The sequence below is a fragment of the Phyllobates terribilis genome, unplaced genomic scaffold (assembly GCF_046119375.1).
Source record: "Phyllobates terribilis strain yellow unplaced genomic scaffold, ASM4611937v1 Scaffold_170__1_contigs__length_4071412, whole genome shotgun sequence".
Classification (NCBI taxonomy): Eukaryota; Metazoa; Chordata; class Amphibia; order Anura; family Dendrobatidae; genus Phyllobates; species Phyllobates terribilis.
Window position 1 is genome coordinate 890563 of NW_027362930.1, and position 21823 is coordinate 912385.

The 21823-nt window shown below is 44.7% G+C and overlaps 13 non-coding genes across 13 annotated transcripts; all 13 read right to left on the reverse strand.

Moving 5' to 3' along the window:
• Window positions 1-686: 686 nt before the first annotated feature.
• Window positions 687-877, reverse strand: LOC141212054 (U2 spliceosomal RNA). Its single transcript, XR_012281873.1, has one exon. It is a non-coding gene; the product is annotated as a U2 spliceosomal RNA (small nuclear RNA).
• Window positions 878-1992: 1115 nt separating this feature from the next.
• Window positions 1993-2183, reverse strand: LOC141212055 (U2 spliceosomal RNA). Its single transcript, XR_012281874.1, has one exon. It is a non-coding gene; the product is annotated as a U2 spliceosomal RNA (small nuclear RNA).
• Window positions 2184-3298: 1115 nt separating this feature from the next.
• On the reverse strand, window positions 3299-3489 carry LOC141212057 (U2 spliceosomal RNA). The gene has a single exon (XR_012281876.1). It is a non-coding gene; the product is annotated as a U2 spliceosomal RNA (small nuclear RNA).
• Window positions 3490-4604: 1115 nt separating this feature from the next.
• On the reverse strand, window positions 4605-4795 carry LOC141211493 (U2 spliceosomal RNA). The gene has a single exon (XR_012281466.1). It is a non-coding gene; the product is annotated as a U2 spliceosomal RNA (small nuclear RNA).
• A 6094-nt stretch (window positions 4796-10889) lies between these two features.
• On the reverse strand, window positions 10890-11080 carry LOC141211491 (U2 spliceosomal RNA). Its single transcript, XR_012281464.1, has one exon. It is a non-coding gene; the product is annotated as a U2 spliceosomal RNA (small nuclear RNA).
• Window positions 11081-12195: 1115 nt separating this feature from the next.
• LOC141211492 (U2 spliceosomal RNA) lies at window positions 12196-12386 on the reverse strand. Its single transcript, XR_012281465.1, has one exon. It is a non-coding gene; the product is annotated as a U2 spliceosomal RNA (small nuclear RNA).
• Window positions 12387-13501: 1115 nt separating this feature from the next.
• LOC141212058 (U2 spliceosomal RNA) lies at window positions 13502-13692 on the reverse strand. The gene has a single exon (XR_012281877.1). It is a non-coding gene; the product is annotated as a U2 spliceosomal RNA (small nuclear RNA).
• A 1115-nt stretch (window positions 13693-14807) lies between these two features.
• On the reverse strand, window positions 14808-14998 carry LOC141212059 (U2 spliceosomal RNA). The gene has a single exon (XR_012281878.1). It is a non-coding gene; the product is annotated as a U2 spliceosomal RNA (small nuclear RNA).
• Window positions 14999-16113: 1115 nt separating this feature from the next.
• Window positions 16114-16304, reverse strand: LOC141212060 (U2 spliceosomal RNA). The gene has a single exon (XR_012281879.1). It is a non-coding gene; the product is annotated as a U2 spliceosomal RNA (small nuclear RNA).
• A 1115-nt stretch (window positions 16305-17419) lies between these two features.
• Window positions 17420-17610, reverse strand: LOC141211461 (U2 spliceosomal RNA). Its single transcript, XR_012281435.1, has one exon. It is a non-coding gene; the product is annotated as a U2 spliceosomal RNA (small nuclear RNA).
• A 1112-nt stretch (window positions 17611-18722) lies between these two features.
• LOC141212061 (U2 spliceosomal RNA) lies at window positions 18723-18913 on the reverse strand. The gene has a single exon (XR_012281880.1). It is a non-coding gene; the product is annotated as a U2 spliceosomal RNA (small nuclear RNA).
• A 1115-nt stretch (window positions 18914-20028) lies between these two features.
• Window positions 20029-20219, reverse strand: LOC141212063 (U2 spliceosomal RNA). Its single transcript, XR_012281882.1, has one exon. It is a non-coding gene; the product is annotated as a U2 spliceosomal RNA (small nuclear RNA).
• A 1115-nt stretch (window positions 20220-21334) lies between these two features.
• On the reverse strand, window positions 21335-21525 carry LOC141212064 (U2 spliceosomal RNA). Its single transcript, XR_012281883.1, has one exon. It is a non-coding gene; the product is annotated as a U2 spliceosomal RNA (small nuclear RNA).
• Window positions 21526-21823: the final 298 nt, after the last annotated feature.

Sequence of the window (21823 nt, forward strand, 5' to 3'; positions counted from 1 at the left end):
CCATTGCCACATTCCATCTACTGCAGGCAGGATACCTGGCTGGCTGAATGTCGCTGAGAAGCTCACAGAGACCGCCATAAGCAACAGTTTAACAGAATGCCACAGACTAATCAACCAAACTTTTTGGGTTGGGTTCTCTTTTATAGTCTGCAGGCATTAAATGAAAGAAGTCAGTGTTCCAGCAGAGGGAGACAACGTTTCAGAAAAGGCATTGTAGCAAACCAAAAAAGAAATTTTAAGCGCAGCAGAGTAACCAGCGCACATACCTGTTAGCTCAGGTGAGTTTAAAAGGCTGCTGTTGATAACAAGGGCATTTGCTAAATAGATGGTGTGTGTGCAACAATATACTGAAAGGTCAATTATATTGTGCAGCTTATCTCACCACCTGTAGTTATTTAGGTGAAAGCTCCAAAATGCTTGCCTAATATGTCTGTTTATCCAAAAGGAAGTAAAAAGGGAGAGCTAGAAAGATAGCATTGCATCACATTACATGGCAATGCAATGCACAGTTGCTGAAGTTGAACCAAAATGAGCTTGTAATCTGGCTTCTGCAACTTTGAACATGAAAAATCCAATGAGGAGAAGAAAAGCAAAGCCAAAGAGTCCATCCCAAAATCCGACAAACAAGCAAAATGAACAAAAAACATTGAATTCAATTCTTTCTGATTTTAGAAACTGCATTAAAGAAGGGGTGCACCGGTCCTGGAGATACTGCAATACCAGGTCAATGCGTGGAGTGGACAGAGCAAGCTCTTTTTCCATCTCCCTGTTCTAAAAATCCATTTAATATATGGTCCCCAGATAGGGGACGTATCAGATATTAAACTGATAAGAACAGATACTACACTTGATCTTAGCCAAAAGGCCGAGAAGCGATAACCAGAATTGGTTTCAAACTACGGAGCCACCCAAGGATCCTGAAAAGTCCATTTGTGGAGATGAGCTCCTGGACTCCCGTTAAGAAGACATGTTGTCAACCTCTAGATCCCTTACATGCCTGCACTTTTCGGCTTGCTGCTGCTGCAATCCACGCGTTTTAGATCTGCATAACTCCACCTCTTTAAACACAGCACCTTCACCCCCTGCTGTTCCCACCCGCCTCAACACCGTTGGAAAGGAGGAGAACCAATTAAGGCGGGGGGTGGGGTGGAACGAGCAGCTGTCTACCCTTAGCAGGAGGGCTCCTGATTACATACCTCTCCTGCTGCTGCTGCTGCTGGCTGTCCAGCAGCAGACTGAAGGTGGCTGCTGCTGTGCACAGGTATATAAAGGCTCAGAGCCTATTATGACACGCGCAGCCAGCGTTCCATTGCCACATTCCATCTACTGCAGGCAGGATACCTGGCTGGCTGAATGTCGCTGAGAAGCTCACAGAGACCGCCATAAGCAACAGTTTAACAGAATGCCACAGACTAATCAACCAAACTTTTTGGGTTGGGTTCTCTTTTATAGTCTGCAGGCATTAAATGAAAGAAGTCAGTGTTCCAGCAGAGGGAGACAACGTTTCAGAAAAGGCATTGTAGCAAACCAAAAAAGAAATTTTAAGCGCAGCAGAGTAACCAGCGCACATACCTGTTAGCTCAGGTGAGTTTAAAAGGCTGCTGTTGATAACAAGGGCATTTGCTAAATAGATGGTGTGTGTGCAACAATATACTGAAAGGTCAATTATATTGTGCAGCTTATCTCACCACCTGTAGTTATTTAGGTGAAAGCTCCAAAATGCTTGCCTAATATGTCTGTTTATCCAAAAGGAAGTAAAAAGGGAGAGCTAGAAAGATAGCATTGCATCACATTACATGGCAATGCAATGCACAGTTGCTGAAGTTGAACCAAAATGAGCTTGTAATCTGGCTTCTGCAACTTTGAACATGAAAAATCCAATGAGGAGAAGAAAAGCAAAGCCAAAGAGTCCATCCCAAAATCCGACAAACAAGCAAAATGAACAAAAAACATTGAATTCAATTCTTTCTGATTTTAGAAACTGCATTAAAGAAGGGGTGCACCGGTCCTGGAGATACTGCAATACCAGGTCAATGCGTGGAGTGGACAGAGCAAGCTCTTTTTCCATCTCCCTGTTCTAAAAATCCATTTAATATATGGTCCCCAGATAGGGGACGTATCAGATATTAAACTGATAAGAACAGATACTACACTTGATCTTAGCCAAAAGGCCGAGAAGCGATAACCAGAATTGGTTTCAAACTACGGAGCCACCCAAGGATCCTGAAAAGTCCATTTGTGGAGATGAGCTCCTGGACTCCCGTTAAGAAGACATGTTGTCAACCTCTAGATCCCTTACATGCCTGCACTTTTCGGCTTGCTGCTGCTGCAATCCACGCGTTTTAGATCTGCATAACTCCACCTCTTTAAACACAGCACCTTCACCCCCTGCTGTTCGCACCCGCCTCAACACCGTTGGAAGGGAGGAGAACCAATTAAGGCGGGGGGTGGGGTGGAACGAGCAGCTGTCTACCCTTAGCAGGAGGGCTCCTGATTACATACCTCTCCTGCTGCTGCTGCTGCTGGCTGTCCAGCAGCAGACTGAAGGTGGCTGCTGCTGTGCACAGGTATATAAAGGCTCAGAGCCTATTATGACACGCGCAGCCAGCGTTCCATTGCCACATTCCATCTACTGCAGGCAGGATACCTGGCTGGCTGAATGTCGCTGAGAAGCTCACAGAGACCGCCATAAGCAACAGTTTAACAGAATGCCACAGACTAATCAACCAAACTTTTTGGGTTGGGTTCTCTTTTATAGTCTGCAGGCATTAAATGAAAGAAGTCAGTGTTCCAGCAGAGGGAGACAACGTTTCAGAAAAGGCATTGTAGCAAACCAAAAAAGAAATTTTAAGCGCAGCAGAGTAACCAGCGCACATACCTGTTAGCTCAGGTGAGTTTAAAAGGCTGCTGTTGATAACAAGGGCATTTGCTAAATAGATGGTGTGTGTGCAACAATATACTGAAAGGTCAATTATATTGTGCAGCTTATCTCACCACCTGTAGTTATTTAGGTGAAAGCTCCAAAATGCTTGCCTAATATGTCTGTTTATCCAAAAGGAAGTAAAAAGGGAGAGCTAGAAAGATAGCATTGCATCACATTACATGGCAATGCAATGCACAGTTGCTGAAGTTGAACCAAAATGAGCTTGTAATCTGGCTTCTGCAACTTTGAACATGAAAAATCCAATGAGGAGAAGAAAAGCAAAGCCAAAGAGTCCATCCCAAAATCCGACAAACAAGCAAAATGAACAAAAAACATTGAATTCAATTCTTTCTGATTTTAGAAACTGCATTAAAGAAGGGGTGCACCGGTCCTGGAGATACTGCAATACCAGGTCAATGCGTGGAGTGGACAGAGCAAGCTCTTTTTCCATCTCCCTGTTCTAAAAATCCATTTAATATATGGTCCCCAGATAGGGGACGTATCAGATATTAAACTGATAAGAACAGATACTACACTTGATCTTAGCCAAAAGGCCGAGAAGCGATAACCAGAATTGGTTTCAAACTACGGAGCCACCCAAGGATCCTGAAAAGTCCATTTGTGGAGATGAGCTCCTGGACTCCCGTTAAGAAGACATGTTGTCAACCTCTAGATCCCTTACATGCCTGCACTTTTCGGCTTGCTGCTGCTGCAATCCACGCGTTTTAGATCTGCATAACTCCACCTCTTTAAACACAGCACCTTCACCCCCTGCTGTTCCCACCCGCCTCAACACCGTTGGAAGGGAGGAGAACCAATTAAGGCGGGGGGTGGGGTGGAACGAGCAGCTGTCTACCCTTAGCAGGAGGGCTCCTGATTACATACCTCTCCTGCTGCTGCTGCTGCTGGCTGTCCAGCAGCAGACTGAAGGTGGCTGCTGCTGTGCACAGGTATATAAAGGCTCAGAGCCTATTATGACATGCGCAGCCAGCGTTCCATTGCCACATTCCATCTACTGCAGGCAGGATACCTGGCTGGCTGAATGTCGCTGAGAAGCTCACAGAGACCGCCATAAGCAACAGTTTAACAGAATGCCACAGACTAATCAACCAAACTTTTTGGGTTGGGTTCTCTTTTATAGTCTGCAGGCATTAAATGAAAGAAGTCAGTGTTCCAGCAGAGGGAGACAACGTTTCAGAAAAGGCATTGTAGCAAACCAAAAAAGAAATTTTAAGTGCAGCAGAGTAACCAGCGCACATACCTGTTAGCTCAGGTGAGTTTAAAAGGCTGCTGTTGATAACAAGGGCATTTGCTAAATAGATGGTGTGTGTGCAACAATATACTGAAAGGTCAATTATATTGTGCAGCTTATCTCACCACCTGTAGTTATTTAGGTGAAAGCTCCAAAATGCTTGCCTAATATGTCTGTTTATCCAAAAGGAAGTAAAAAGGGAGAGCTAGAAAGATAGCATTGCATCACATTACATGGCAATGCAATGCACAGTTGCTGAAGTTGAACCAAAATGAGCTTGTAATCTGGCTTCTGCAACTTTGAACATGAAAAATCCAATGAGGAGAAGAAAAGCAAAGCCAAAGAGTCCATCCCAAAATCCGACAAACAAGCAAAATGAACAAAAAACATTGAATTCAATTCTTTCTGATTTTAGAAACTGCATTAAAGAAGGGGTGCACCGGTCCTGGAGATACTGCAATACCAGGTCAATGCGTGGAGTGGACAGAGCAAGCTCTTTTTCCATTTCCCTGTTCTAAAAATCCATTTAATATATGGTCCCCAGATAGGGGACGTATCAGATATTAAACTGATAAGAACAGATACTACACTTGATCTTAGCCAAAAGGCCGAGAAGCGATAACCAGAATTGGTTTCAAACTACGGAGCCACCCAAGGATCCTGAAAAGTCCATTTGTGGAGATGAGCTCCTGGACTCCCGTTAAGAAGACATGTTGTCAACCTCTAGATCCCTTACATGCCTGCACTTTTCGGCTTGCTGCTGCTGCAATCCACGCGTTTTAGATCTGCATAACTCCACCTCTTTAAACACAGCACCTTCACCCCCTGCTGTTCCCACCCGCCTCAACACCGTTGGAAGGGAGGAGAACCAATTAAGGCGGGGGGTGGGGTGGAACGAGCAGCTGTCTACCCTTAGCAGGAGGGCTCCTGATTACATACCTCTCCTGCTGCTGCTGCTGCTGGCTGTCCAGCAGCAGACTGAAGGTGGCTGCTGCTGTGCACAGGTATATAAAGGCTCAGAGCCTATTATGACACGCGCAGCCAGCGTTCCATTGCCACATTCCATCTACTGCAGGCAGGATACCTGGCTGGCTGTTAGAACCTTGCTGTTAGGTTTTTTTTTCCTTTGCTGGTCACATGACCTTGTTGGCCTATTTAATCCTGCTCCGCCCTTCTGGCTTTGCTGGACTTCATTGTATATCTACTTTCTAGCTAGCCTGTGCTCTGTATCTAACTCTGTTAGTTTGCTTGGTCTGCGGACCTCTATGTTCTATCTATTTTGTTTGTTCGTCTTTCTGCTACTATTTCTGTTAGGAGGTGTCCCATATTCCTCCCAGTCCTTAGTACTTGTAGGGATTCCCTCCCCAAATCTATAGGTCTCCGTACAGACTAGATTAGGACTTTAGCAGGTCTGATCGCAGGATCAGGTTCCCTGTTACATCGTAGGGATTCAGCTGAGTCTTATAGTAGGGACAGATCTCCTCTCTTTCCTTAGCTTTGGTAGCAGAACATAACAGTAAGTCCAGCCTGTAAATTCTCTAAGGAAAGATTTTTTTTGTTCCATCATGGTGTCGGTTCAGGATTTGGCTAAACACCTGCAGGGACTCTCTCTGGAAGTGGCCGAGCTCCGTCAGCACGTGAGTAACTGTCCTGGAGCATATTTCTTGGAGCCTAAGGTATGTTTGCCGGATTTATTTTTTGGTGAACATCGAGAATTTTTTTCATTTAAAAATGCTTGCTTATTGTATTTTCGTTTGAGACCCAAGTCCTCTGGGGATGAATCCCAGCGCGTAGGGTTCATAATGTCACTTTTGCGCAAAGAGCCTCAGGAGTGGGCCTTTTCTTTGCAACCTAGTGATGCATGCTTCAGATCAGTGGATAGTTTTTTTTCTGCTTTAGGACTATTATATGATGATCCTGACCGTGTGGCATCAGCTGAGACTGAGTTGAGACGTTTAAAACAAGGATCAGGTAATATGGAAAAATATTGTACACATTTTCGTCGTTGGTCCACTCAAACAGGGTGGAACGATTCTGCTCTGAAAAGTCTATTTCTTGCTGGGCTCAGTGAAAAGGTTAAAGACCTGCTAATTGCTTATCCTACACCTGAGGATTTGCAACAGGCTATGCAATTAGCTATACGGGTGGATAGAAGACTGCGTGCTAGGGTTAATGAGAGCAAATCCTCTGCTATGTCAGTTTCTGGTTATGATAATGTGTGTACTAACAGTGGTGAACCGATGGAGATTGGATCGGTGGCACCTCGCTCTCAAGAAAAACACCGTCGTTTTTCAGAAGGCTTGTGTTTCTATTGCGGGAAATCTGGTCATTTGATTAAAGGCTGTGAGCTTCGTATGAAGAAAGAAAAAAAAATGGTCAGTCACGCCCGTATTGCCTGTTTAAATTCCAAGGGTATATTTTTAGCTGCTTCCACGATTGCTCAGGAAAAATTAATGGAATTTCGGGTGTTTGTTGATTGCGGGTCTACACTGAATGTTATTGATGGGGGATTCGTGGAAAAACTCAATTTAAAACCTGAACCTTTATCATCCCCCATTGCTGTGGTTTCTGTGGATGGCTCCCCTTTGAAGAATATTACTCTCAAGGTCAGTGAATTTCCTCTCACTATTAATGGTGTTCACCATGAGAAATTGGATTTGGTAGTGTTGAATAACTTGCCTTCTCCAGTAATATTGGGTTTGCCCTGGTTAAAATTTCACAATCCTGTACTGGATTGGTCTACCAGTGAAATTAAATCCTGGAGCCATAAATGTTATGACAAGTGTTGTAACGGGCGTATTGCAGCTTTGGATAGGGGAGAATTGCCTGTTCCTATTCAGGATTTTTGGAGAGTTTTTTCTGAGAAAGAATCGCAGGTTTTGCCTCCCCATAGAGACTATGATTGTTCTATTGAATTTGTCCCTGGAGCGACTCTTCCTAAAAGTCGTTTATTTAACCTTACTATTCCTGAGAGGAAGGCTTTGGAGGAATACATACAGACAAGTTTGGCCGCCGGTCACATTAGGCCCTCTAAGTCTCCTGTGGCGGTTGGATTTTTTTTTGTAAAAAAAAAGGACGGCGGTTTACGTCCTTGTCTAGATTTTCGTGAGATTAACAAAATTACGGTACGCAATCCTTACCCACTGCCATTGATTCCTGATCTGTTTAACCAGTTATTGGGGGCCAAGTGGTTCTCTAAAATTGACCTTAAGGGGGCATACAATCTGTTGCGCATGAAGGAGGGTGATGAATGGAAGACTGCTTTTAACACTCCTGTGGGTCATTTTGAGAATCTGGTTATGCCTTTTGGTCTTACTAATGCTCCTGCATTTTTTCAGAATCTGATTAATGACATCCTTAGACCTTTGATCGGTAAAAATGTGGTTGTGTATTTGGATGACATTTTGATTTATTCGCCAGATCTGGAGTCTCATTGGCGGAGCGTGCGTGAGGTATTACAGTTATTAATGGACAATTCGCTTTTTGCTAAGCTGGAGAAATGTGAGTTCGCTGTACAGAGAATTAGTTTTTTGGGCTACATTATCTCCAGCAAAGGTTTTGAGATGGATCCGGTTAAGGTTCAGGCTGTGCAGGAATGGCCTAGGCCTATTGGTTTGAAATCGATACAGAGGTTTTTGGGTTTCGCCAATTACTATAGAAAATTCATAAAAAATTTTTCTAGTATTGTCAAACCTCTGACTGATCTCACCAGGAAAGGTGCTGATGCGGTTCAGTGGTCTTCTGAGGCCATTGAAGCTTTTGTGTATCTCAAGGAGAGGTTCACCTCTGCTCCCATCCTTATGCAGCCTGATGTTACTAGGCCGTTTTTGGTTGAGGTTGATGCTTCCTCTGTGGGGGTTGGCGCAGTATTGTCTCAGGATAACGGGGATGGATTACATCCCTGTGCATTTTTTTCAAAAAAATTTTCGGAGACTGAATTGAATTACGATATTGGTAATCGGGAATTATTGGCTATTAAACTCGCATTTGAACACTGGCGCCACTTCTTGGAAGGTGCGGAATTTCCCGTTCAGGTTCTTACGGATCATAAAAATCTGATATATCTTGACGCTGCCAAGCGCCTGAATGCCCGTCAGGCTAGGTGGGCACTGTTTTTCTCGCGGTTTAATTTCTCCGTTACTTACATCCCTGGTACTAAGAATGTTAAGGCGGATGCCTTGTCTCGCAGTTTTTCTCCCATAGTCGGTGCTGAGAAAGAGGAAAACATTTTACAAGAAGGTGTTGTGATAGCTGCTTTAGACTCCGTTTTGGAAGATGAGATTCTTAAAGCTCAGGAGAATGCCCCATCTAACACTCCTCATGGGAGGTTGTTTGTGCCTGGGACCTTTAGGAGAGATTTGTTTGTTGAGTGTCACGAATCTCGGTTGGCAGGTCATCCCGGAATCTCTGAGACCAAGAGACTGGTGGGTCGCAGTTTTTGGTGGCCTGGATGGCAGAAGGAAGTCATTAAGTGGGTGCGCCAATGTACTATATGTGCTAGATCTAAGTCCTCACATACTCCTGCTGCGGGGTTGCTTTGTCCTTTGGAGGTCCCCAGTGCTCCTTGGACACATTTGGCTATGGACTTTATAACTGACCTTCCCCCCTCTGAGGGTTTTACTGTCATCTGGGTGGTCGTGGACCGTTTTAGCAAGATGTGTCACTTGGTTCCCTTCGTCAAACTGCCCTGCGCTAAAACTCTCGCTAAGGCCTTTGTCAAGGAAATTGTCAGACTTCATGGCGTTCCTACTGACATTGTTTCTGATAGGGGTCCTCAGTTCGTGGCTCGTTTTTGGCGTGCCTTTTGTGACAGGTTGGGAATTCATTTGTCGTTTTCGTCCGGATATCATCCTGAATCTAATGGCCAGACAGAAAGGAAAAACCAGGATGTTGAGCAGTTCTTGCGTTGTTTTGTGGCAGACAATCAAGAGGGGTGGTCTGAGTTTCTGCCACTTGCCGAATTTGCTCTGAACAATCATACATCTTCTTCTGCTGGTTGTTCGCCTTTTTTTTGTTGTTCTGGGAGACATCCGTCGTTTGGGTCGTTCTCCAAGTTGGGATCTGCCGTGCCTGAGGAGGAGAATTTTTCCGGTGATTTGGAAAGAGTTTGGACGGATGTGCGTGGTAATCTTCAGGAGGCCAACAGAAAATCTAAAGACTACTTTGATAGGAAACGACAGGAGGTTTTGTTCGCTGTTGGTGACATGGTTTGGTTGTCCTCTAGGAATCTGTGGTTGAGGATTCCTTCTAAGAAATTGGGTCCCAAGTTTGTAGGGCCCTTTAAGGTGCTTCAGGTTGTCAACCAATCTGCTGTTAGGTTGGAGGTTCCTACCTCCTGGAGAATTAATCCGGTCTTTCATGTCTCCCTGTTAAAAAAAGCTGTTGTGTCGGATGGTGACGCCTCTGCCTCTGTTCCTCCGGTGGTGGAGGACGGGGAATATGAAATTTCTCGCATCCTTGACTCTAGACGGTATAGAGGTAGTTTGCAGTATCTTGTGGCCTGGAAAGGTTTCGGACCCGAGGATAACTCTTGGGTGAGGTCAGATGATGTTTCCGCGTCCAGACTTATCAGAGCGTTTCACAGGAGATTTCCTGATAAGCCTGGTCCTAGGGGATCCGGAGGATCCTCTTAGAAGGGGGGGTACTGTTAGAACCTTGCTGTTAGGTTTTTTTTCCTTTGCTGGTCACATGACCTTGTTGGCCTATTTAATCCTGCTCCGCCCTTCTGGCTTTGCTGGACTTCATTGTATATCTACTTTCTAGCTAGCCTGTGCTCTGTATCTAACTCTGTTAGTTTGCTTGGTCTGCGGACCTCTATGTTCTATCTATTTTGTTTGTTCGTCTTTCTGCTACTATTTCTGTTAGGAGGTGTCCCATATTCCTCCCAGTCCTTAGTACTTGTAGGGATTCCCTCCCCAAATCTATAGGTCTCCGTACAGACTAGATTAGGACTTTAGCAGGTCTGATCGCAGGATCAGGTTCCCTGTTACATCGTAGGGATTCAGCTGAGTCTTATAGTAGGGACAGATCTCCTCTCTTTCCTTAGCTTTGGTAGCAGAACATAACACTGGCTGAATGTCGCTGAGAAGCTCACAGAGACCGCCATAAGCAACAGTTTAACAGAATGCCACAGACTAATCAACCAAACTTTTTGGGTTGGGTTCTCTTTTATAGTCTGCAGGCATTAAATGAAAGAAGTCAGTGTTCCAGCAGAGGGAGACAACGTTTCAGAAAAGGCATTGTAGCAAACCAAAAAAGAAATTTTAAGCGCAGCAGAGTAACCAGCGCACATACCTGTTAGCTCAGGTGAGTTTAAAAGGCTACTGTTGATAACAAGGGCATTTGCTAAATAGATGGTGTGTGTGCAACAATATACTGAAAGGTCAATTATATTGTGCAGCTTATCTCACCACCTGTAGTTATTTAGGTGAAAGCTCCAAAATGCTTGCCTAATATGTCTGTTTATCCAAAAGGAAGTAAAAAGGGAGAGCTAGAAAGATAGCATTGCATCACATTACATGGCAATGCAATGCACAGTTGCTGAAGTTGAACCAAAATGAGCTTGTAATCTGGCTTCTGCAACTTTGAACATGAAAAATCCAATGAGGAGAAGAAAAGCAAAGCCAAAGAGTCAATCCCAAAATCCGACAAACAAGCAAAATGAACAAAAAACATTGAATTCAATTCTTTCTGATTTTAGAAACTGCATTAAAGAAGGGGTGCACCGGTCCTGGAGATACTGCAATACCAGGTCAATGCGTGGAGTGGACAGAGCAAGCTCTTTTTCCATCTCCCTGTTCTAAAAATCCATTTAATATATGGTCCCCAGATAGGGGACGTATCAGATATTAAACTGATAAGAACAGATGCTACACTTGATCTTAGCCAAAAGGCCGAGAAGCGATAACCAGAATTGGTTTCAAACTACGGAGCCACCCAAGGATCCTGAAAAGTCCATTTGTGGAGATGAGCTCCTGGACTCCCGTTAAGAAGACATGTTGTCAACCTCTAGATCCCTTACATGCCTGCACTTTTCGGCTTGCTGCTGCTGCAATCCACGCGTTTTAGATCTGCATAACTCCACCTCTTTAAACACAGCACCTTCACCCCCTGCTGTTCCCACCCGCCTCAACACCGTTGGAAGGGAGGAGAACCAATTAAGGCGGGGGGTGGGGTGGAACGAGCAGCTGTCTACCCTTAGTAGGAGGGCTCCTGATTACATACCTCTCCTGCTGCTGCTGCTGCTGGCTGTCCAGCAGCAGACTGAAGGTGGCTGCTGCTGTGCACAGGTATATAAAGGCTCAGAGCCTATTATGACACGCGCAGCCAGCGTTCCATTGCCACATTCCATCTACTGCAGGCAGGATACCTGGCTGGCTGAATGTCGCTGAGAAGCTCACAGAGACCGCCATAAGCAACAGTTTAACAGAATGCCACAGACTAATCAACCAAACTTTTTGGGTTGGGTTCTCTTTTATAGTCTGCAGGCATTAAATGAAAGAAGTCAGTGTTCCAGCAGAGGGAGACAACGTTTCAGAAAAGGCATTGTAGCAAACCAAAAAAGAAATTTTAAGCGCAGCAGAGTAACCCGCGCACATACCTGTTAGCTCAGGTGAGTTTAAAAGGCTGCTGTTGATAACAAGGGCATTTGCTAAATAGATGGTGTGTGTGCAACAATATACTGAAAGGTCAATTATATTGTGCAGCTTATCTCACCACCTGTAGTTATTTAGGTGAAAGCTCCAAAATGCTTGCCTAATATGTCTGTTTATCCAAAAGGAAGTAAAAAGGGAGAGCTAGAAAGATAGCATTGCATCACATTACATGGCAATGCAATGCACAGTTGCTGAAGTTGAACCAAAATGAGCTTGTAATCTGGCTTCTGCAACTTTGAACATGAAAAATCCAATGAGGAGAAGAAAAGCAAAGCCAAAGAGTCCATCCCAAAATCCGACAAACAAGCAAAATGAACAAAAAACATTGAATTCAATTCTTTCTGATTTTAGAAACTGCATTAAAGAAGGGGTGCACCGGTCCTGGAGATACTGCAATACCAGGTCAATGCGTGGAGTGGACAGAGCAAGCTCTTTTTCCATCTCCCTGTTCTAAAAATCCATTTAATATATGGTCCCCAGATAGGGGACGTATCAGATATTAAACTGATAAGAACAGATGCTACACTTGATCTTAGCCAAAAGGCCGAGAAGCGATAACCAGAATTGGTTTCAAACTACGGAGCCACCCAAGGATCCTGAAAAGTTCATTTGTGGAGATGAGCTCCTGGACTCCCGTTAAGAAGACATGTTGTCAACCTCTAGATCCCTTACATGCCTGCACTTTTCGGCTTGCTGCTGCTGCAATCCACGCGTTTTAGATCTGCATAACTCCACCTCTTTAAACACAGCACCTTCACCCCCTGCTGTTCCCACCCGCCTCAACACCGTTGGAAGGGAGGAGAACCAATTAAGGCGGGGGGTGGGGTGGAACGAGCAGCTGTCTACCCTTAGCAGGAGGGCTCCTGATTACATACCTCTCCTGCTGCTGCTGCTGCTGGCTGTCCAGCAGCAGACTGAAGGTGGCTGCTGCTGTGCACAGGTATATAAAGGCTCAGAGCCTATTATGACACGCGCAGCCAGCGTTCCATTGCCACATTCCATCTACTGCAGGCAGGATACCTGGCTGGCTGAATGTCGCTGAGAAGCTCACAGAGACCGCCATAAGCAACAGTTTAACAGAATGCCACAGACTAATCAACCAAACTTTTTGGGTTGGGTTCTCTTTTATAGTCTGCAGGCATTAAATGAAAGAAGTCAGTGTTCCAGCAGAGGGAGACAACGTTTCAGAAAAGGCATTGTAGCAAACCAAAAAAGAAATTTTAAGCGCAGCAGAGTAACCAGCGCACATACCTGTTAGCTCAGGTGAGTTTAAAAGGCTGCTGTTGATAACAAGGGCATTTGCTAAATAGATGGTGTGTGTGCAACAATATACTGAAAGGTCAATTATATTGTGCAGCTTATCTCACCACCTGTAGTTATTTAGGTGAAAGCTCCAAAATGCTTGCCTAATATGTCTGTTTATCCAAAAGGAAGTAAAAAGGGAGAGCTAGAAAGATAGCATTGCATCACATTACATGGCAATGCAATGCACAGTTGCTGAAGTTGAACCAAAATGAGCTTGTAATCTGGCTTCTGCAACTTTGAACATGAAAAATCCAATGAGGAGAAGAAAAGCAAAGCCAAAGAGTCCATCCCAAAATCCGACAAACAAGCAAAATGAACAAAAAACATTGAATTCAATTCTTTCTGATTTTAGAAACTGCATTAAAGAAGGGGTGCACCGGTCCTGGAGATACTGCAATACCAGGTCAATGCGTGGAGTGGACAGAGCAAGCTCTTTTTCCATCTCCCTGTTCTAAAAATCCATTTAATATATGGTCCCCAGATAGGGGACGTATCAGATATTAAACTGATAAGAACAGATACTACACTTGATCTTAGCCAAAAGGCCGAGAAGCGATAACCAGAATTGGTTTCAAACTACGGAGCCACCCAAGGATCCTGAAAAGTTCATTTGTGGAGATGAGCTCCTGGACTCCCGTTAAGAAGACATGTTGTCAACCTCTAGATCCCTTACATGCCTGCACTTTTCGGCTTGCTGCTGCTGCAATCCACGCGTTTTAGATCTGCATAACTCCACCTCTTTAAACACAGCACCTTCACCCCCTGCTGTTCCCACCCGCCTCAACACCGTTGGAAGGGAGGAGAACCAATTAAGGCGGGGGGTGGGGTGGAACGAGCAGCTGTCTACCCTTAGCAGGAGGGCTCCTGATTACATACCTCTCCTGCTGCTGCTGCTGCTGGCTGTCCAGCAGCAGACTGAAGGTGGCTGCTGCTGTGCACAGGTATATAAAGGCTCAGAGCCTATTATGACACGCGCAGCCAGCGTTCCATTGCCACATTCCATCTACTGCAGGCAGGATACCTGGCTGGCTGAATGTCGCTGAGAAGCTCACAGAGACCGCCATAAGCAACAGTTTAACAGAATGCCACAGACTAATCAACCAAACTTTTTGGGTTGGGTTCTCTTTTATAGTCTGCAGGCATTAAATGAAAGAAGTCAGTGTTCCAGCAGAAGGAGACAACGTTTCAGAAAAGGCATTGTAGCAAACCAAAAAAGAAATTTTAAGCGCAGCAGAGTAACCAGCGCACATACCTGTTAGCTCAGGTGAGTTTAAAAGGCTGCTGTTGATAACAAGGGCATTTGCTAAATAGATGGTGTGTGTGCAACAATATACTGAAAGGTCAATTATATTGTGCAGCTTATCTCACCACCTGTAGTTATTTAGGTGAAAGCTCCAAAATGCTTGCCTAATATGTCTGTTTATCCAAAAGGAAGTAAAAAGGGAGAGCTAGAAAGATAGCATTGCATCACATTACATGGCAATGCAATGCACAGTTGCTGAAGTTGAACCAAAATGAGCTTGTAATCTGGCTTCTGCAACTTTGAACATGAAAAATCCAATGAGGAGAAGAAAAGCAAAGCCAAAGAGTCCATCCCAAAATCCGACAAACAAGCAAAATGAACAAAAAACATTGAATTCAATTCTTTCTGATTTTAGAAACTGCATTAAAGAAGGGGTGCACCGGTCCTGGAGATACTGCAATACCAGGTCAATGCGTGGAGTGGACAGAGCAAGCTCTTTTTCCATCTCCCTGTTCTAAAAATCCATTTAATATATGGTCCCCAGATAGGGGACGTATCAGATATTAAACTGATAAGAACAGATACTACACTTGATCTTAGCCAAAAGGCCGAGAAGCGATAACCAGAATTGGTTTCAAACTACGGAGCCACCCAAGGATCCTGAAAAGTTCATTTGTGGAGATGAGCTCCTGGACTCCCGTTAAGAAGACATGTTGTCAACCTCTAGATCCCTTACATGCCTGCACTTTTCGGCTTGCTGCTGCTGCAATCCACGCGTTTTAGATCTGCATAACTCCACCTCTTTAAACACAGCACCTTCACCCCCTGCTGTTCCCACCCGCCTCAACACCGTTGGAAGGGAGGAGAACCAATTAAGGCGGGGGGTGGGGTGGAACGAGCAGCTGTCTACCCTTAGCAGGAGGGCTCCTGATTACATACCTCTCCTGCTGCTGCTGCTGCTGGCTGTCCAGCAGCAGACTGAAGTTGGCTGCTGCTGTGCACAGGTATATAAAGGCTCAGAGCCTATTATGACACGCGCAGCCAGCGTTCCATTGCCACATTCCATCTACTGCAGGCAGGATACCTGGCTGGCTGAATGTCGCTGAGAAGCTCACAGAGACCGCCATAAGCAACAGTTTAACAGAATGCCACAGACTAATCAACCAAACTTTTTGGGTTGGGTTCTCTTTTATAGTCTGCAGGCATTAAATGAAAGAAGTCAGTGTTCCAGCAGAGGGAGACAACGTTTCAGAAAAGGCATTGTAGCAAACCAAAAAAGAAATTTTAAGCGCAGCAGAGTAACCAGCGCACATACCTGTTAGCTCAGGTGAGTTTAAAAGGCTGCTGTTGATAACAAGGGCATTTGCTAAATAGATGGTGTGTGTGCAACAATATACTGAAAGGTCAATTATATTGTGCAGCTTATCTCACCACCTGTAGTTATTTAGGTGAAAGCTCCAAAATGCTTGCCTAATATGTCTGTTTATCCAAAAGGAAGTAAAAAGGGAGAGCTAGAAAGATAGCATTGCATCACATTACATGGCAATGCAATGCACAGTTGCTGAAGTTGAACCAAAATGAGCTTGTAATCTGGCTTCTGCAACTTTGAACATGAAAAATCCAATGAGGAGAAGAAAAGCAAAGCCAAAGAGTCCATCCCAAAATCCGACAAACAAGCAAAATGAACAAAAAACATTGAATTCAATTCTTTCTGATTTTAGAAACTGCATTAAAGAAGGGGTGCACCGGTCCTGGAGATACTGCAATACCAGGTCAATGCGTGGAGTGGACAGAGCAAGCTCTTTTTCCATCTCCCTGTTCTAAAAATCCATTTAATATATGGTCCCCAGATAGGGGACGTATCAGATATTAAACTGATAAGAACAGATACTACACTTGATCTTAGCCAAAAGGCCGAGAAGCGATAACCAGAATTGGTTTCAAACTACGGAGCCACCCAAGGATCCTGAAAAGTTCATTTGTGGAGATGAGCTCCTGGACTCCCGTTAAGAAGACATGTTGTCAACCTCTAGATCCCTTACATGCCTGCACTTTTCGGCTTGCTGCTGCTGCAATCCACGCGTTTTAGATCTGCATAACTCCACCTCTTTAAACACAGCACCTTCACCCCCTGCTGTTCCCACCCGCCTCAACACCGTTGGAAGGGAGGAGAACCAATTAAGGCGGGGGGTGGGGTGGAACGAGCAGCTGTCTACCCTTAGCAGGAGGGCTCCTGATTACATACCTCTCCTGCTGCTGCTGCTGCTGGCTGTCCAGCAGCAGACTGAAGGTGGCTGCTGCTGTGCACAGGTATATAAAGGCTCAGAGCCTATTATGACACGCGCAGCCAGCGTTCCATTGCCACATTCCATCTACTGCAGGCAGGATACCTGGCTGGCTGAATGTCGCTGAGAAGCTCACAGAGACCGCCATAAGCAACAGTTTAACAGAATGCCACAGACTAATCAACCAAACTTTTTGGGTTGGGTTCTCTTTTATAGTCTGCAGGCATTAAATGAAAGAAGTCAGTGTTCCAGCAGAGGGAGACAACGTTTCAGAAAAGGCATTGTAGCAAACCAAAAAAGAAATTTTAAGCGCAGCAGAGTAACCAGCGCACATACCTGTTAGCTCAGGTGAGTTTAAAAGGCTGCTGTTGATAACAAGGGCATTTGCTAAATAGATGGTGTGTGTGCAACAATATACTGAAAGGTCAATTATATTGTGCAGCTTATCTCACCACCTGTAGTTATTTAGGTGAAAGCTCCAAAATGCTTGCCTAATATGTCTGTTTATCCAAAAGGAAGTAAAAAGGGAGAGCTAGAAAGATAGCATTGCATCACATTACATGGCAATGCAATGCACAGTTGCTGAAGTTGAACCAAAATGAGCTTGTAATCTGGCTTCTGCAACTTTGAACATGAAAAATCCAATGAGGAGAAGAAAAGCAAAGCCAAAGAGTCCATCCCAAAATCCGACAAACAAGCAAAATGAACAAAAAACATTGAATTCAATTCTTTCTGATTTTAGAAACTGTATTAAAGAAGGGGTGCACCGGTCCTGGAGATACTGCAATACCAGGTCAATGCGTGGAGTGGACAGAGCAAGCTCTTTTTCCATCTCCCTGTTCTAAAAATCCATTTAATATATGATCCCCAGATAGGGGACGTATCAGATATTAAACTGATAAGAACAGATACTACACTTGATCTTAGCCAAAAGGCCGAGAAGCGATAACCAGAATTGGTTTCAAACTACGGAGCCACCCAAGGATCCTGAAAAGTCCATTTGTGGAGATGAGCTCCTGGACTCCCGTTAAGAAGACATGTTGTCAACCTCTAGATCCCTTACATGCCTGCACTTTTCGGCTTGCTGCTGCTGCAATCCACGCGTTTTAGATCTGCATAACTCCACCTCTTTAAACACAGCAACTTCACCCCCTGCTGTTCCCACCCGCCTCAACACCGTTGGAAGGGAGGAGAACCAATTAAGGCGGGGGGTGGGGTGGAACGAGCAGCTGTCTACCCTTAGCAGGAGGGCTCCTGATTACATACCTCTCCTGCTGCTGCTGCTGGCTGTCCAGCAGCAGACTGAAGGTGGCTGCTGCTGTGCACAGGTATATAAAGGCTCAGAGCCTATTATGACACGCGCAGCCAGCGTTCCATTGCCACATTCCATCTACTGCAGGCAGGATACCTGGCTGGCTGAATGTCGCTGAGAAGCTCACAGAGACCGCCATAAGCAACAGTTTAACAGAATGCCACAGACTAATCAACCAAACTTTTTGGGTTGGGTTCTCTTTTATAGTCTGCAGGCATTAAATGAAAGAAGTCAGTGTTCCAGCAGAGGGAGACAACGTTTCAGAAAAGGCATTGTAGCAAACCAAAAAAGAAATTTTAAGCGCAGCAGAGTAACCAGCGCACATACCTGTTAGCTCAGGTGAGTTTAAAAGGCTGCTGTTGATAACAAGGGCATTTGCTAAATAGATGGTGTGTGTGCAACAATATACTGAAAGGTCAATTATATTGTGCAGCTTATCTCACCACCTGTAGTTATTTAGGTGAAAGCTCCAAAATGCTTGCCTAATATGTCTGTTTATCCAAAAGGAAGTAAAAAGGGAGAGCTAGAAAGATAGCATTGCATCACATTACATGGCAATGCAATGCACAGTTGCTGAAGTTGAACCAAAATGAGCTTGTAATCTGGCTTCTGCAACTTTGAACATGAAAAATCCAATGAGGAGAAGAAAAGCAAAGCCAAAGAGTCCATCCCAAAATCCGACAAACAAGCAAAATGAACAAAAAACATTGAATTCAATTCTTTCTGATTTTAGAAACTGCATTAAAGAAGGGGTGCACCGGTCCTGGAGATACTGCAATACCAGGTCAATGCGTGGAGTGGACAGAGCAAGCTCTTTTTCCATCTCCCTGTTCTAAAAATCCATTTAATATATGGTCCCCAGATAGGGGACGTATCAGATATTAAACTGATAAGAACAGATACTACACTTGATCTTAGCCAAAAGGCCGAGAAGCGATAACCAGAATTGGTTTCAAACTACGGAGCCACCCAAGGATCCTGAAAAGTCCATTTGTGGAGATGAGCTCCTGGACTCCCGTTAAGAAGACATGTTGTCAACCTCTAGATCCCTTACATGCCTGCACTTTTCGGCTTGCTGCTGCTGCAATCCACGCGTTTTAGATCTGCATAACTCCACCTCTTTAAACACAGCACCTTCACCCCCTGCTGTTCCCACCCGCCTCAACACCGTTGGAAGGGAGGAGAACCAATTAAGGCGGGGGGTGGGGTGGAACGAGCAGCTGTCTACCCTTAGCAGGAGGGCTCCTGATTACATACCTCTCCTGCTGCTGCTGCTGCTGGCTGTCCAGCAGCAGACTGAAGGTGGCTGCTGCTGTGCACAGGTATATAAAGGCTCAGAGCCTATTATGACACGCGCAGCCAGCGTTCCATTGCCACATTCCATCTACTGCAGGCAGGATACCTGGCTGGCTGAATGTCGCTGAGAAGCTCACAGAGACCGCCATAAGCAACAGTTTAACAGAATGCCACAGACTAATCAACCAAACTTTTTGGGTTGGGTTCTCTTTTATAGTCTGCAGGCATTAAATGAAAGAAGTCAGTGTTCCAGCAGAGGGAGACAACGTTTCAGAAAAGGCATTGTAGCAAACCAAAAAAGAAATTTTAAGCGCAGCAGAGTAACCAGCGCACATACCTGTTAGCTCAGGTGAGTTTAAAAGGCTGCTGTTGATAACAAGGGCATTTGCTAAATAGATGGTGTGTGTGCAACAATATACTGAAAGGTCAATTATATTGTGCAGCTTATCTCACCACCTGTAGTTATTTAGGTGAAAGCTCCAAAATGCTTGCCTAATATGTCTGTTTATCCAAAAGGAAGTAAAAAGGGAGAGCTAGAAAGATAGCATTGCATCACATTACATGGCAATGCAATGCACAGTTGCTGAAGTTGAACCAAAATGAGCTTGTAATCTGGCTTCTGCAACTTTGAACATGAAAAATCCAATGAGGAGAAGAAAAGCAAAGCCAAAGAGTCCATCCCAAAATCCGACAAACAAGCAAAATGAACAAAAAACATTGAATTCAATTCTTTCTGATTTTAGAAACTGCATTAAAGAAGGGGTGCACCGGTCCTGGAGATACTGCAATACCAGGTCAATGCGTGGAGTGGACAGAGCAAGCTCTTTTTCCATCTCCCTGTTCTAAAAATCCATTTAATATATGGTCCCCAGATAGGGGACGTATCAGATATTAAACTGATAAGAACAGATACTACACTTGATCTTAGCCAAAAGGCCGAGAAGCGATAACCAGAATTGGTTTCAAACTACGGAGCCACCCAAGGATCCTGAAAAGTCCATTTGTGGAGATGAGCTCCTGGACTCCCGTTAAGAAGACATGTTGTCAACCTCTAGATCCCTTGCATGCCTGCACTTTTCGGCTTGCTGCTGCTGCAATCCACGCGTTTTAGATCTGCATAACTCCACCTCTTTAAACACAGCACCTTCACCCCCTGCTGTTCCCACCCGCCTCAACACCGTTGGAAGGGAGGAGAACCAATTAAGGCGGGGGGTGGGGTGGAACGAGCAGCTGTCTACCCTTAGCAGGAGGGCTCCTGATTACATACCTCTCCTGCTGCTGCTGCTGCTGGCTGTCCAGCAGCAGACTGAAGGTGGCTGCTGCTGTGCACAGGTATATAAAGGCTCAGAGCCTATTATGACACGCGCAGCCAGCGTTCCATTGCCACATTCCATCTACTGCAGGCAGGATACCTGGCTGGCTGAATGTCGCTGAGAAGCTCACAGAGACCGCCATAAGCAACAGTTTAACAGAATGCCACAGACTAATCAACCAAACTTTTTGGGTTGGGTTCTCTTTTATAGTCTGCAGGCATTAAATGAAAGAAGTCAGTGTTCCAGCAGAGGGAGACAACGTTTCAGAAAAGGCATTGTAGCAAACCAAAAAAGAAATTTTAAGCGCAGCAGAGTAACCAGCGCACATACCTGTTAGCTCAGGTGAGTTTAAAAGGCTGCTGTTGATAACAAGGGCATTTGCTAAATAGATGGTGTGTGTGCAACAATATACTGAAAGGTCAATTATATTGTGCAGCTTATCTCACCACCTGTAGTTATTTAGGTGAAAGCTCCAAAATGCTTGCCTAATATGTCTGTTTATCCAAAAGGAAGTAAAAAGGAAGAGCTAGAAAGATAGCATTGCATCACATTACATGGCAATGCAATGCACAGTTTCTGAAGTTGAACCAAAATGAGCTTGTAATCTGGCTTCTGCAACTTTGAACATGAAAAATCCAATGAGGAGAAGAAAAGCAAAGCCAAAGAGTCCATCCCAAAATCCGACAAACAAGCAAAATGAACAAAAAACATTGAATTCAATTCTTTCTGATTTTAGAAACTGCATTAAAGAAGGGGTGCACCGGTCCTGGAGATACTGCAATACCAGGTCAATGCGTGGAGTGGACAGAGCAAGCTCTTTTTCCATCTCCCTGTTCTAAAAATCCATTTAATATATGGTCCCCAGATAGGGGACGTATCAGATATTAAACTGATAAGAACAGATACTACACTTGATCTTAGCCAAAAGGCCGAGAAGCGATAACCAGAATTGGTTTCAAACTACGGAGCCACCCAAGGATCCTGAAAAGTCCATTTGTGGAGATGAGCTCCTGGACTCCCGTTAAGAAGACATGTTGTCAACCTCTAGATCCCTTACATGCCTGCACTTTTCGGCTTGCTGCTGCTGCAATCCACGCGTTTTAGATCTGCATAACTCCACCTCTTTAAACACAGCACCTTCACCCCCTGCTGTTCCCACCCGCCTCAACACCGTTGGAAGGGAGGAGAACCAATTAAGGCGGGGGGTGGGGTGGAACGAGCAGCTGTCTACCCTTAGCA